At 44.2% G+C, this 16,391-nt stretch overlaps 1 long non-coding RNA gene across 1 annotated transcript in view; it reads right to left on the bottom strand.

Annotated features, from left to right (window-relative positions):
• Nucleotides 1-3,495: 3,495 nt before the first annotated feature.
• LOC121821232 (uncharacterized) overlaps nt 3,496-16,391 on the bottom strand; it is a 57,953-nt gene continuing 45,057 nt past the window's right edge. The window contains exon 3 of the long non-coding RNA XR_006061926.2: nt 3,496-3,593. This is a non-coding gene — a long non-coding RNA (uncharacterized LOC121821232). The remainder of the gene's footprint in view (nt 3,594-16,391) is intronic.

The following is a 16,391-nucleotide window of genomic DNA, read 5'->3' as shown; positions in this document are numbered from 1 at the left end:
GCAACATGTGCTGTCAGGATCCGTAGGTTTGCAGTCCTATCTAACCCTTGACCTTTATCCAGGGTCCTTATCCTGCCACCCCGAGTTTTCACGTCCTGGAGTACTTCAAGCACTTTCTTCTTATAGGTCCTACCCACACCCTTTTCTTCGCCTGTTCGGTAGTCATTTTCATTTTTATCAGTCCCTACCCATTCTCTCACACATTAGCTTAATGGCCACATATCTACGGGGTACTTTCCTGACCCTCCCAGGCTAACGTGGGTCCCCCATGACTCTCTCTTAGCGCGTTTCATAGGCCTTCTTCATTTGTAACAATGCATTTTATAATTTTATATTTATTTGTGCAGTACCTATTTATCATTTTCTTCATTAGACTGTAAATTTCACGGAGGCAGAAATCATGCTTTTTCCCTCAAGTCTCGTGCCAGCACTTAGTTTGAAAACTGGTACCTTGTGAGTGCTTAAAACATTACTATTCAAAGGATGAATGGATGTGCAGATTACAAGAATCTACTGGAAAGCCTGGAGCTAGGCTTAAATTCTGAATTGTGTAATGATGGAAAAAGAATTGAGTTTGAAAACTTGTAGTTTTCTCCAGTAGAATGACACTGGGATGTCAGCCACTCCAGGACAGGCCTCATGTTCAGTAGTAGTTGACCAATGTTTAATTGGATTCTATAGTTTTTGTGTACTTTTATCTGTTTGCAGTTTGGTAGGTGTGTGTGTGTGTGTGTGTGTGTGTGTGTGTGTGTGTGTGTGTGTGTGTGTGTGTTTGGAAGGGGTTATTTTTTTCTTGGTTTTGTTATAATATTGGGATTTTGTTTGCTTTTTTGATAAAGAACTTAAAGTTTGGTGGGTAGAAAGGGGGAGACAATCTGGAAAGTCTTGGGTGAGGGGAAGAATATGAACAAAATACATTTAAATTTAAAAATTGTTTTAAATAATAGAAAAAAAAAAAGAAATCTTGATTCCAGTATCAGTGATCCTGCCACTGTCACAAGTAGGTTCAGTGTTTGTGGGGAAATGGTACAGGTGTGGTAAAGGGATTTTACCAGATGGATATGGGAATGGCGTTTCAGGGTTTGGAGAGATTATGGTCATGTGGGCTTGCTGGCTGACAATGCAGATCAGACAACTTCCAGCTAAACTGGAGTAAAAGACATCATTGGAGAGTTCAGTATAGTCAACTAAATTAGTCTTGACACACAGGAGCATTTTAAAGTGTTATTCCATGAAATGAAAGATGGTTTCAGGAAAGAAAAGATCACCCATAAACGTCACAGGATCACGATTTATAGTCCAAAGAAAAAAATGTAGGACCTAAGGTAGGAAGGACAAAGGAGTTTGGTTAAAAGAAATTCTCCAAGTCTCTCTTCTATGTAAAATAGGTAGGAGTGGGTAGAGAGGCGGGGGTCTCTGCAGCTGTCCCACAGGGAAGTGGATTGTGAAGAGGTGAGAAAGAAAACTTGGTTCAGATTGACTTTGTCAACTTGATTCAAGACTTCTAGAGAGTCTTCATGCCAGGTGGTTTATTGTAGGCATAGTTAAACACAGGAGAATTTGGAAAGGGTTTCTAGGCAACAATCATTCCAAATCCAGGTGCACAATAAAGCTTAATGTGTGACTACTTAGACACTCCTTTACGAAGTATATGTAACCATGAAGGTGGCTAAAAGGGCTAGACTCTACTGTGGTCTCTGACTGAGACAGCCTATCAGTCAGCAGACCATAAAATACATGTGACATCTCTCTAAAGGTTGAGTTCTATTAACTGGGGACTAAAGATAATAGTCTAGAGAGGGAACAGTCTGGGATAATCATTCTGGGGAATTAGGGCGAGGTCTGTCCCTAAGCAAAAAGGTCACCAGGTCGTTAACATCCTCCTCCCTCAACTTTCTAGAAGGAATGCAGGAATTTGATTTTATCTCCTCCATTGTGGAGGCAACCCTGTGTGTTTAACATTCCTTGTTTTCTTAGTGATTCTCTGTGAGTACAATGATCTCATGACCCCTACAAGAGAGGACTGTAAAAGGGAAGCCACCTAGACATGAAGCATCAAAATAGCTGGGCTTTTGTCTATGTGTAGGCATAAAGGCTGTTAGAAGAAATGAAGGCTGCTTTTTGACAAGGCTGGTCTGGGTCTAGACACACCAGCAAACCAAGGCAGCCATCCCCTGGTATTATTTTGAAGGGAAATCAGTTTTGGTTCATTGGACTTATTACTGGAGTTTTTAGAGCCCAAGCCTGGGCCCTGACAGTCCTAACAAGATGACCGAGCACTGATTCTGGATATGCCAATTAAACAGTGATAGCAAAATAGAGAAAATGTGGCCACCCTGGGAAGAGGAACAAATGGGAGAGATCCAGTAACTCCCAAGTCCAACCTCAGGACTAAACCTAAGCCATGAGGCTTAGGTTTAAACAGAGGGAACATGCTATGCAAAAGCAGTTCTGGTCCAGGAGTCTCCTGTCCATCCTCCTCCTCCCAGCTTCAGTCTTTTCTGCAGGAAGGTCTGACAAGTGGTCCACACTGGTGAAACCTCCTCTTGGGAGACAAGTTCCTCCTCTGTCTGTCACCACACTCCAGCCTTTCTACTCCCTCAGCATGGGGTTTCTGGGGAGATGTTGATTCTTGTGGTCCCTTGTCTCAGTGGTTTGGTAGGCAAAAGGAGAGACCAAGTTTCTCTCTTCAGAATTTTTGTTGCTACCAGAGTTGTTACGGTTTTATTTGTGTAGTAGGGGTAGACAGCAAAGATGGATGAAACTGGAGTCCCCAGCAGAACCCTGGGCACAGGAGACAGAGAATAGACAGCGAGAACAGATCCTGGAAGTAAAGAGGGTTTCGGGTTGGGGGCAGGAGAGGCACGCTCATAGATTGACTCATGCAGGTAAAGCCAGTCCCAAATGAACACCCCTGCTATTGATAAGATTTGCAAACGCTCAGCAAGATGTGTTTTAAATTTGTTTACTTTTGTTTTTGAGACACTGTTGGCTCATGTTAAATATAACAAGTAGATAACAGCAGCTATCTGTCTACAATGGAAAGCTGACACAACTCCCTTTAATGGAGTTTATTGAAATGAGAGGGCCTCAAGGCCATGATGGGGCCTCAAAGGGGAGAGAGAACATTAGACAGGAATAATTCAATATAAGTATGATGAGGCCTTAAAGGGAAGGAGAGGCTTCCCTTTAAAGACTAGAAAGGCGCTTCCCTAAGGATGTGACTGGGGAGAAAAAATTTGGGGGGGGGGGAGGGAGGGGAGGAACAGTATGGGGAAGGGCTAGAAGAGCCTCTTTTGAGAGCATCCTTCATCTCTGGACCAAATTCCCCAGGAATCTTCCCAAGGAGTCACAAATTAGCCCCCAGAACAAAGGGAAGGTCTGCTTTTTTTTTTTTTAATGAATTTTTAGGGGTGGTGTCTTCATTAGGGTTTCTATTGCTGTGAAGAGACACCATGAACTCTTATACAGGAAAACATTTAATTGGGGTGACTTACAGTTCAGAGGTTTAGTCCATTATCATCACGGCAGAACATGGTGGCATTCAGATAGGCATGGTGCTACAGAAGGAGTTGAGAGTCCTACATCTTGATCTGCAGGCAACAGGAAGTGAACCGAATTAGGCATAGCTTGAGCATAGGAGACCTCAAAGCCCACCCACACAGTGACACACTTCCTCCGACAAGGGCACACCTACTTCAAGAAGGCCCCGTCTCCTAAAAGTGCCACTCACTCCCTGTGAGCTTATGAAGGGCCATTACTGTTAGTTTTCTGTCTGCGTTGTGTTCTTACCCCTACAAGGAAACGTCACGAAACACGACAGAATCCGCTTATAGAGTTTATTAGAAACAAAGGACAGAGAGTGTGCAGGCCTGTGGAAGAGACACGTGCATGGAGAAGAGAGTGGGGAATATCGCGCCGGACTTTTAAAACCCGCTGGGGGCGTGGCCAGGTCACGTCACTACTCTACGCGTGTGCGTAGATCACATGGTCATGTTGTGCGCTTACATAACCATGCAATGCCACGGGCTCTGATCACGGAGACCCCTTGGCCTGGAACTTGCTAGGCGGAGATATCCGGGCCCATCAGGTATCCTAGCTACAGGACGCTCTTGATGCGGAAATGGCTAGGCGGAAGTGTCCGCCTTGTAAATGCAACCGCGTTGTGAACCCTTCAATTACATTCAAACTACCATAGGTGATACAGACTTTTAGGGGTGGTAGGAAGTTTCACACCACATGATTTAGATAAGTATAACATACATGGCAGGGAGCTTGGAGAGCCAGGTACCATAAAAGGAGAGATGTCAAATCACAGCACAGATTGCTTCTTCACTGTCTGTCCCAGAGAGAGCTGCAGGGAGGTGTGGCCTGGTTCAGGCTGTGGGATTAGGCCTGAAGTGTTTTAACAGCCTGTAATTCACTGTGTAGTCCACACTACCCTCAAACTTTCAGCAATCCTCCTGTCTTAGCTTCTCAGTGCTGAAATTTTAGGTGTAAGCTACCCAGCAAAGAGTGTTTTTGTTTGTTTGTTTGGTTGGTTGGTTGTTATTGTTACTATTTTTTGAGGCAGAGTTTCACTAAATAGCCTTGGCTGGCCTGGAGCTTACTACGTAGATCAGACTGATGTTGAATTCACAGAGATCCACTTGCTTTTCTCTCCCTGGTGCTGGGGATTAGAGGCGTGGGCCACCATGCCCAGCCTAAGGATATTTTTTTTTTCTTTTTTTAAGAACTGTTTCTTCAGTGAATAACAATCCTTTGTCTTGTTTGACTTTCCCAGGAGTTCATGTACTCTCTACATAGTCAGCACATCAGAAGACCACATCCTGCCTTTTCTGTAGGTCAACAGAGTGAGGACCATGTTGTGTGTTTTTTCTCAGGATTCAGAAGCCACAGTAGGAAGTAGAGTCTTTCATCTAGCTCATTTAATGCGATTTTTTTCCCTTTAAAAAAATATGTCTCTGAGTAATGTCAGAAGTGACATCCATAAATTCTCACCAACATGACTGCCTAAACAATTGCTGAAAAAGAATGACACTAAGTGACACACCAAAGTGGGGGTGGGAAAAGCCTATGTGGCCTCGATCCTATGCCAAGAACTACAGACAACTAAGAAATGCTGAGTGCAGGAGAAATAGTCTTTTCCAGGGAAGAGCACAATTGGTTATTCAATACCAAATGGTCAACTGTGAAAACATACATACAAGTAACATTGTACAGACTGAGAAGATTATATTTAGGAATATGTATGTATGTACACATACAAATATGCATGTAATAACAACTAATGAAAAAGAGGCCATGCTGTGGGATGTTTTTGTATGCTATGAATCTATGTTGCACTGATTGGTTGATAAATAAAATGCTGATTGGCCAGTAGCCAGGCAGGAAGTATAGGTGGGATAAATAAACAAGGAGAATTCTGAGAAGAAGGCTGAGTCAGGAGACACACCAGCCCACCGTCCAGAGAGCAGCATGCAATGGCACACAGGTAAAGCCACGGAATACGTGGCAACATATAGACGAACAGAAATGGGCTGAGTGTTAAGTGTAAGAGCTAGACAGTGGTAGGCCTGAGCTAATGGCTGAGTAGTTTTAATTAATATAAGCCTCTGTGTGTTTACTTGGGTCTGAGCATCTGTGAACTGGGTGGGACATAGGAAAACTTCAGCTACAAATGGTGCCCAACATGGGGCAAGAGTTTCCACCTAAAACCTGAGAAAGATTTAAAAAAAAAAAAGATTCTAAAACGGAGCTAAAAACAGCTTCCTAGTTGTCTCTCTTAGGCCAGCTGAAGCCTGTGGGCTTGAGGACACAGGAAAACTTCAGCTGCAAGGCCATGGATCTGAAACAGAGCAAGGAGGGGTACATGGGAGAATTTGAGGGGAGAAAGGGAAAGGAGAAATGATGTAATTGTAATCTCAAAAATTAAAGAAAAATGTTTCTAATTGAAATAGAATTATAGCTCTTCCTGGATACCTTCCCTTAAGTTCCTCCCATGCCCCACCCAAAGATGATAGTTTATTTGATTACATGTGTTACATACATAGATGTGTGTGTTTAAACAAAACCTGCTGTGTACATTTTTTGAGTTGTTTGTATGTAGATGGTTTAAAGGCTGACTACTCAGGGAATGTCAAGGAAGAGAAGGCAGAAAGACAGTAAGAATGAGATACGAGAATACCAGGAAGCCACAAGACTCGTGTGAGACAGTCTCTTACCGAAATGGCTGCACAAACAAGACCAAAACAATGGCAATATCAATGGATACCTCAATGTAGAAAAGGGAAATTTCCTCAGGGTCCCACCCCTAGACAAAGAACTACAGGCAACTATTTCATGGGATTTGCAAAGAAGAGCAAGCTCTCTCACATAATTCAACATGTTCCTCTTCCTTCTAGCTAGCTTCTTGACACTTGCTATGAATTAAAATACCAAAAATACCATTCAAGGTGCCCAAATTATCCAGTCCTTTATTTTGGTAACTTCAACTTAGCCAGCTTCTCCTGACTGCTTAGGTCCTTTTGCCAAGGCTCCTGCGACTCTATTAAGCAAATTCAAAGTTCTGTATAGATTTGAGTCATGTGATTTCATGAGGCAGAGAAAAGGGGAAAGCTTGGAGATCATTTGCAAGCAAACCAGCAGGAATCATCGCACACCAAAAGTTATTCTACTCATCTTGGTTTCTGTCCTGTGGTTGTGGCAAGATACTTGGATAAAAGGTACTCGAGGGAAAAAAAGGGTTATTTTAACTCACAGTCCATCATGATGGGAAAGTCAAACATCCAGTCCCATCACATCAACAACTAGGAGATGGGAATGAATGCAGGCTGCAGTTCAGCATGCTGTCTCCACCTTACAGTCTAAGATCCTCTGTTCAAGGGACCGTCCCACTCACAGCTGAGGGTGGTCTTCTCCCATCAGTAATATAATGATGACAATCATACACAGGTGTGTCCAGAGGCCTATTTCCCAGAAAATTACAGATTCAGTCAAGTTGACAACACTAGTCATCTCAAGAGCATGTTTTATTAATTTAATCCCTTTTATGTCTTTAAAAATAATTTTCACCTGTATTTATTTATTGGTGAGGGGCACGTATGTGCCATGGCATATGTGTAGAGGTCAGAGGACAAATCGATTTGTAACAGACATGCAGACCTTAGTAGGCCCCCAGACCTTAGCACAACTGACTCCATGATGGAAGTACTACTCAGGCTGTAAGTTGGCACATGGACAGCACTGTAGGGGTGGTGGTCTGTGCTTTACCCTGAAGCACCACCCCTGGCAGAAAGCAGGTAACTGCTAGGTTCCCTTCCTCCCCCGCTCTGAGGGGGGCATGGCCTAGGTGGACCCCTTAAGACCTGGAATGCGTATGTGCTCGCTCTCTTGGCTACCTTGAGGTCTTGGATGCTGGATGCTGGTGCTGCAGACGAAGGTGGAGTTCTCTGGAGAACCGCATTGGACCACGCCCCACCCCTCCTGGCTCCTGTGACCAACTCCCTTATGCATATTGTGAGTTAACCCGGAATACATCCCTTTTGACTATCAGACAGACTCAGTGGAACTGACACTTTACAGCACCACCTGCCAAAATGAAAACAAAGACCTAATCCATCAAAGTCCAGAGTTCTGGGAAAGTCTCTAAATGGACTAACCTCGGCTCTGGCTAACTGTTCATGTTAACTGAAGCATGTCAACAAAGGATGTGGTTTTTGTGCTTAAAAGGTCACCCTGAGAAAGGCTTGGTGCTACCCTGGGACCCTGAACACCCAGTGTAGTCACTGGCCGGCGAATAAAGACTTTTAGTTGGCTTACCGCATGTCCGAGTCGTCTCTTTCTCTCAGTGTCCAACTGCTGTGACATGGACAGGCTAAGGACTGCGAGCATATTCCTGGGACTGTCTTTTCCTTCACTGTTTTTCATTTTTTTTTGATGCCTTGCTATTCAATCATGTTTCAATTTTTAATGAGCTTTTTCTTCAAAGTATGTGACAAAGCTGAATGTCGTAAACAGTGATCTGTATCCAGGTGTGTTGTGTATGTGTGTGTGTGTGTGTGTGTGTGTGTGTGTCTGTGTGTGTGTGTCTGTGTCTGTGTGTGTGCGCACAGGCAGGGATTTACAGCTGTGTTTTCCTGCAAACATATGTTCTTAGGAAGAACACTCAGCTGTTTGTGCTCACACTGGAGAGTCTCTTGCGGGTGAGGTGGGTAGAGATGGATCATGAGTAATACTTATTTTCTGCTTAAAGTTTTTTAAAATATTAATTCTTTAAGAATTTCTTATAATGTATCTTGATCAAATTCACCCCCCCTTCCCAGATCTAACCTGATTGCCCATCCTCCAGATGGTATCTTTTCTTCTTTCTCCCCGCCCCCTTTTTTTAGAAGAGTTTATCTTGCCTTGGTCCTCCTGCTCTTAAAATCCTTTCCCCCTCTTCCATGATGTTCCTGGGGAGCCTTCCTGGGGGTTGCGTTTTTCCTGTATTTTGTTGTTGCTGTTGTGTTTTTTATGCCCTGTATCTGCAGATTACAGGGATTTAACATCATGTTGCAGGCGATCAGTTACAATGAGCGGCTCCTAATCCAGGCAGCTGACTGACAGCTCTCTTTGGGGGGGATTAGTGGGAGAATTAACTCTGACTGCAGGTGCTTGCTTCCCATCTGGACTGAGGAACATGATGCGGACTGGTGAGTTATGAAGTTGAGGAAACGGGTCCGAGGGGATGTCTAAGGAGGGAACACAGATGCTCCCCGACTCACACAATCACTAGGAAGTGGCTGACATCCCTGACATGGGAGACTCAGTATTTATTCCAGAGTTGGATCCATCACAGGCAGATCAAGACCAGCCAGTCAAAATGCAGGAAGAATCCATCAAGGTCACCAGGTATCCAAGTGACCTCAGTGGGAATGGCTAGTCCAATAGGCTTCCCTTCCTCCTGGTACTCCTGAAGGAGGGCAGGAAAAATGGGGGTCTCTAAAGGGCTGATCTCTCTCCTTGTCGTTGCTCATGAAGCCAGGAAAGAAAAAGGAAAATCTCGAGCGGGTGACTGAGTCTAGAGGGCAACCACTGACGTTTCCAGGTTCATGCTCCTTTCACAATGACTTGCACGAAGGCACACAGATCATGACAAGAACAGAGATCGTTTACTGATGGCCACAGGAACCTGGAGGTGTTCCATGTGTTCCATGCCTCCCCTGTGGCCTGGCTCCAAGAAGGGAAGAGGCAGAGAGAAGGGGGCTGAAGTGAGGTGGCCAGTGACCTTTTACGAGTCATTACAGTCTTTCCCCTTCTGTGACCTTTCATCTTTCATATCAAACTCCAGAATTTCCTGTTTTCCTGCCTCACCAAAGCTTTTTACTTTTTATTTCTTTTTAACTTACAGATGGATAGCTACTTATCTTCAACGAAGGCTTCCCTCCACTGTTTCCTTACTCACTGTGATCACTTTGATGCACAGACCTTAAAAAAAAAAGCCTCATACTTTTCTGGTCTGAAATAACCTTCAGAGGGAGCCCCCACCTCCCCCCTGTCCCCACACACACTTCAAGCAAGAATCCTGGGAAAAAGTTGAGTCTTCAAAGGCTGACTGACTGATTTAAATGTCAGAACTGTGGAGAGGTTGGAATGTTGCAGGTCCAGAGTCTACTTACACTTTATCTTGGGCCATCTGCAGCCCCCTAAATAACCATCCCATGCCTACCTCTGTGACTGACCTAACATCCTGTGACTAACAGATAAGAAACCTTTTGGAATGTATTATTAAGAAAACCATAGTTTCCGCCTACCAAAAGGCTAAGAGGCGTCACATAGCTCCTGAGGCCTACAGCTCAGATTTCCTTGATTCGCTGTAACTACCTTCTTAACGTTTCCACCAATGTATTCTTAAAAACACCTTGATTTATGACTTCTTTTTGTTCTGTTATTATAAAAACAATGAAATTGCTAGTTACTGGAACATGGAATTTGGGGTAAACAGAATTTGAGTTCCCAGGCCATGGTCCCCGGCATTTAGCTCCAGAATAAATTATTTCTTATTCCCTTTGGTGTGCAAGCCATGTTTTTGCACCAAGAATGCCATTTTACAATGAGATTTGTTTCAGAAAAGGGTAAATGCTCGAAGGTGCCTTATGCACAGGCCTTATTTGTTTTAGAGATTACCCAGACTTAAGCAAGGACTGCTTTACCCACCCAGAATTCACACTTCCCTCACACCAGAGGTTCCCAGGTGGCTAAAGACCCAGAAAGCAGGCAAGGGAGTCTCTTCCTCACTCTGAGGGCCCAGGGCTCATCCAGAACCTGTCTTCCCTCCTGAAAATCTCCTCCCCTCCTGCTCTTAATGAGAGACAGGGATTGACCAGACAAAGAAAGACACTTGGATGGACACCCCCCTTTTCCTTTTAAGATCAGAGACATATAAAAGCTGATCTTGGAGAAGTGTTCAGAAGCCACCGTCAAATTCACTGAGGGCTTTGGGGACTCAGTCCTTTTCGATAGCCTTGAGGGATGTAATGTGACCCCTAAACTAGACTCTGACTCCCAGGGGAAAGACTGTGGCTTTACAAGTTGCTGAAAGACAAAAGGACCAGACACACATGAGCAAAACTGAACAACACCACAATGGGTGAGGTAACAAACACAAGCAGAAAACCAGCCCCCTGGGGAGAAAACGTGCTTCTGAGGTGAGCAAGAGTAGGAAATAGTTTAGTGATGTTGATACAGAAACACAGCCCTCAACTCAAAAAGGAGAAGAGATCATTTATTCTGGAGCCAAATATGAGTGACCATGGACCAGGGACATAGGATAAGGTTACCCCAAATGGATCCCATGTTCCAATATGGAAGCATTTTCATGAAGTTTTTTTATCGTAACAGCCAAGGAAGTCATCAGTGAAGACACTTTTCAAATATGCTGGTGGGAACATCAGGGAGGGGTGGAGGAAACAGAAATGTCATCTATGGGTCTCCATGTTTGTGGTGACTCAGCCTTTTGGTGGGTAGAAAGTCTAGTTTTGTTGACACATTCTAAAAGATTTTATCTGTTGGTCACAGGGCATTAGGTCTGACAGAGGTAGGCAAGGAATGGCTACCTATTAGGGGGCTAAAGACGGCCCAAGATCATTGTAATTAGGCTCTGGGCTTTATGAAATATAAAATAATAATAATAAAATAAGTCTCACGATATTTACAATTCTTTCAGGAGTCTGATTTAATTCAACATGTGGATTGTGGTAAGGGTCCTCCTAGAACAAGGGAAAGACAAGAGGCCTAATCCAGCACTAGTGTGTGCATGCTCACCCTCACCACATTCGTGGGTGCTCAATGCCATAGCAACCCGAACCCATTCCTATAGCTTCTTAATATCATAGACCTGTAGCCTGAGACTACACATGGAGATAGATGTTTCCATACGAGGGGGACCAAGGGGCTGCAATGTATATAAGCAGAAGCCCTACTGTGCTTGGGGCTCAGCCTTTGGATGCCAATCTGCTGAGCCAGTTCCAGCACAAATAAAGCTGCTCCCTGGCAGGAAGCCTGGGTGTCCTGTTTCTCTGTTTAAGAGTCCTTTACAGAGGACCTGCTCTTTTCTCCCTCACATGATGCTTGACTCAAAGGTCAACTTTTCTTATTTTAGCAACTCGCTAAGACAGGCTAGAAGGTATCAAGACACAAAATGCAGTTTTGCCCACAGGAAGTTTGTGGGAGCCTGTTCTTGGGTTCCTCGTGGCTTTACCCAGCAGGTCCGAATAGAGGATGATCAGGACCACGGGCCTGAGTGCAGGTGTCTGAGATGGTCTGCACTTGGCTGTGCTGGGGGAGGAGGTCTTTTGCTCCACCCCTTGGCGTCTCTATAAAAACCCTGGGCCAGAGAGAGTCGGGGCCCGTTGGAATAGGTTCCAGGCCCTCTCGAGGCTATCCTTTATTTTCTATCTGTTTATCTCCGCAAGATTCTCCGCTATAAATCCTTCTATCTAATATTTCCTGCTGATTGCACTCAAGAAAACTCTGGGGAACTGTGGGGGTGGTGGGTAAACGCCCCACAGAGGTTAAATACCCATGTTACAGGGTGACTCCTCCAGGATTGCTCATATAGCTTGTGAGACCAAACAGGGGAACTATACCTTGCAGGTTAAGGGTTCAGTTAAGAATATGTTCCTGTTTGTCTTATGTTAAGCCCTTGCAAGTTAAAGTTCCTGTTTGTGATAAAGAAGTTTTTGTTTGTCCTGTGCAGGTAAAGGTTTCTGTTTGTAGTTAAAGAATAAACTCCTGTTTGTCCTGTGTTAAGCCCTTGCAAGTTAGTTTCTATTTGTAAATTAAGATTAAATTCCTGCTCCTTAGATCTGATGTAAACTGCAAACGTGTTTTTCAACCCACACTAAACTTGCGACCCCATTCACATGATGCACAGCCTGACCCTTGTTCCTTCCCTTTCATTGTCTTTTTCCAACAGTGTAGAGCAGCCAACTCTCTCACCCTGGGACACTTGATCTCTCCTACAAAAGGGACTTCAAGAGGCCAGCAGGGGCTGCTCTCTAAAATTTCGACATAGGGAGAGGCAGCCAGACCGGCCAGTCCCAGGTGCACCCCAGAATAAAGCTTGCTTTAGCTGGACAATTGTGGATTTGGCTTTTCTTTCCGCAATTCTCAGGTTTAACAATCTGAATGGTATCTCTGTTATTAGTAAATGCTCTACACCCCAAACAAAAGAACGATTAAAGAGACCCTAGGACCAACTGGTTGTTACTGAAATTATACTCCAAACTATTCATTAATTGTACAGTCACTATATAAGAACTGTAAACAGGGCCAATCTGATACTGTACAACTAGGCCTGGAGGAAGAGGTGGCAATTTAAGCCTTAAAGATATGTTTAAACCAGGCCCCTATATTTAGACCAGGCAGTCTATAATCTTCTCTTTTTTGCCTTTGTTCCTGAGAAGGAAGGGAATGGAAAGGGTATGCTGATTTAGAACCACAGGGGAGGGGGCGGCAGTGGGGGATGTGGAACGCAAGCCCATGGGGTCCTCCAGTCCTCCCTTAGCCAGTGCACAGCCTCCTTGGCTGAGAGCCGTGGCTGCCATGGCTGTGCTACTGAAAAGACCTCAAGAGGCCACTCCAGCCTCTCCTTCCACCACTTAGGGCCGACCGGCTCCATAGAATCCTGCTCCACTCACATCACACCTACACTACTCAGGGAGGTCTAACTTCCCAGGAGACACTTCTGCTTCCTCTTCCCTGGCGCTCTGCAATTCTCTCAATCCTCCTGCCTCACCACACCCTTTATCAGATGGACTAGAAGAGGAGGAACATAGCTGTGCTCAGTACTGGATAATGCTTCTTGCTTCTAGGAGAGACATTTGAAACAGCTCTGAAAAATGCAGAATGATTTCACTTGCTGCTAGTTCTTATCTTTGGGATGGACACGGGCTTTTTTATTTTTTATTTTTTTATTTTATTATTTTATTTATTTATTTATTTATTTTTAGGCAGGACATGCAGTTACTTCCACTCTTGGTGGATTATGGATTATGCTCTTTTGCTGATCAATAAATCTGCTCAAGTGGATGAATTCATAGTCTTCACCGAAGTGCCCCTGGCAGAAAACAGAACAGCTATAATACACGCCCATTGAGCTGCTACATATTTGCTGCATGAGAAAGAATTTCTGAATTCCTCTGGCCAGCCCTTCAGAGGAGTCAGCAAATCTTAGAATCGCTGGATGCTAGCCATTTGCCCACTTAGCCATTATTAAAACCCTAGGACTTTCTAAAACAAATACAGAAAGAAGCAAAGATAACAACATGGGTGATGAAGCAGCAAAAATGGCTACATCGGATGGAATAGTGTGCCCGGAAAGACTCAGTCCTGCTCAGTGTACTCACCTCTGACTTTCTTCATGGTCATAGATGGTGCCCAAAGAAGACAAAGTCATTGGTTATAGAAGGGGAACAATTTCAATCTCCAAAATAAGCTTTGGCTGGAAACTTAGTGGGAATCCCATAATACCCCTAAATGACCATTTTTTCTCTTCTGGAATATATACATAGCTCAACATCCTGGGCATCAGAAAATACAATCTCTTGGGGTAAACAATATTTTTGGAAGCTTTCCTTAGCAATAGTTCCAAAGGAAACTCAGGGTATTCTGTCCCAAACATAAGCCTGCTAAGCTACTTCATGGGACCCAAGAGCGTTTCTGTTAGGTCTCAGGAAGTATGTCCAGAAATGACAGTCTTGGCTCAGCTCAGTCTGGACTATAGGAGGATTTCTGGTGGTTAGATTAAAAACCACTATCCTCAGGAACATGCTCCTGTCTGTCAAAATGAGTCATTTCCCTGGCTTCTGGAGGAAGGGACATATGGCTCTCTATTGATATATACCTGTGGCGCTGACCAGCATAGCAAAGTCCATGCTATCCTTCAGGATCCTACAGTCCCCATTCACAAGGACCTTTATACATTTCAGAGTCTGCACTGGGATCCTGGCCTCTTTCACCTCCCCACAGGCTTCCCTCCTCCCAGATACCCATTACTCTCTGTATAATGACAACACTATTATTCTCTACATGATGGGGGCAACACCTCCCCACTGCTCTCACCTATTCTCTCTCGCTTCTTACTCCTGCTTCCCTAGTCCCGGCCATGTCCAGTCTGTTGGCCATGTCCAGCCTACGTTTTCTCTCTCCTCTGGACTCTTCCAGATGCCCCTGGATGTTCTCTCTCTTATCCACATAAAAAACTTTCTCCCTGTCATGGAGCAGCCATCTCAGTGGTTTATTTACCGTGCCCTTGGACACAATTTTTCTTTATTGAAAGGACCTTTTGAAACTTGGCAGTTAGACTTTGTCCAGATGTCTCTTTACACAAGTATACAAATATGTCTTAGTGTGAATTTGTTTTCCCGTTGGATTGAAGCTTCCCCTAGCTGTCTCAGTGGAGGTGGGGGGGGGGATTGGATTAGGAAGAATTACGTTCACTTGGTACATTCCTGCTGAATTATATAGCAGTCATGGAACTCATTTTACCAGACACGTATTTTTTTTTTGTTAAATTTGTCCTATTACACAACAATTTCACTGTTTTTGTTACCCTCAATTCTCTGGATTGGATGAACAGATTAATGGCACTATAAAAGCTTTATACATTTATCTTCTGGGCATGGCCCAGCCATGGAGATGATGAAAGCACAGCAACTGTGAGCAACCACGGCTATCCAAGACCGGCTCTTCAACAGTCTGGAAAAGGGGAGATGTTCATGAGGTCCTGGCCCTCCACTATGGCCTATAGATAGGCTGTGGGAGAATGGGGGGGGGGAGGTCATTGCCTCGGTTGAGGACCTCCAGGTGAGCTCACTGGACTCCAGTGGACAGTTCCAACCCCATGGTCACTGGGTAAAACATAGTGTATCAGAAAAAAACAAACAAAGAAAAAAAAAAACCCAAAGACATGAACGTGGGAAAGAGATCTGTAGGATGTAGGAGGGTTGACTGGGTGGGAGGAGGGAAAGGGAGAAAAGGGAGAAAAGGGAGAGTGGTGCTCAGAGTAATTAGCAGTATAATATATGTGGAGAAGAAATGTAATTAACAACAACAAAAAGGAATTAGGACTTAAAAACTCAAATTGTAAACTAGCCAACATCAGGAAATTTTTATGGTGATAAAGTTCCTTAGATGGTGAACATAATGTGTGTCTTAAAGACTTTAATACTATTATATCAATTAATTAGCCATGTGTTTGTTATTTGCTCACCCAGACCTTACTCTAGCCAATTCTGTGAGTGTTTGAGCTTGTGTGTGTGTGTGTGTGTGTGTGTGTTGCTTTTGTTGAGGGTATCTTCTCTTATTTATTTTCTTTATTTATTTTTCTCTTATCTATTACATCCTGACCACAGTTTCCCCTCCTTTCTTCCTAGTCCCTCCCCACAACCTCCCCTCTCCTCCAGCTCTATCCTTTTCCATTTCCCTTCAGAAAAGAGCAGACCTCGTAGGGATATCAATGAAACATGGCATAGCAAGTTATAATAAGACTAGGCACACACCCTCATATCAAGGCTGGATGATGCAACCCAGTAGGAGGAAAAGGGTCCTAAAAGCAGGCAGAGGAGTCAGAGACAGCCCCTGCTCTCACTGTTAGGAGTCCCACAAGACCATCAAACTACACCACCATAACATATATTCAGAGGACCTAGGTCAAACCTATACAAGCTCCCTAATTGTCACTTCAATTTCTGTGAGTCTCTATGAGCCCTGCTTAGTTGACTCTTTGGGCCATGTTTTTGTGGTGTCCTTGACCGCCCTGGCTCCTACAATCCTTCCTGCCTCTCTTCCACTGGGTTCCCTGAGTTCCACCCAAAGTTTGGATGTGGGTCTTTGCATCATCAAGCCAA

The sequence above is a fragment of the Peromyscus maniculatus genome, chromosome 11 (genome assembly GCF_049852395.1).
Source record: "Peromyscus maniculatus bairdii isolate BWxNUB_F1_BW_parent chromosome 11, HU_Pman_BW_mat_3.1, whole genome shotgun sequence".
NCBI lineage: Eukaryota > Metazoa > Chordata > Mammalia > Rodentia > Cricetidae > Peromyscus > Peromyscus maniculatus.
The sequence above is the reverse complement of the archived record's forward strand: the minus strand, read 5'-3'. Positions and strand labels throughout refer to the sequence as shown.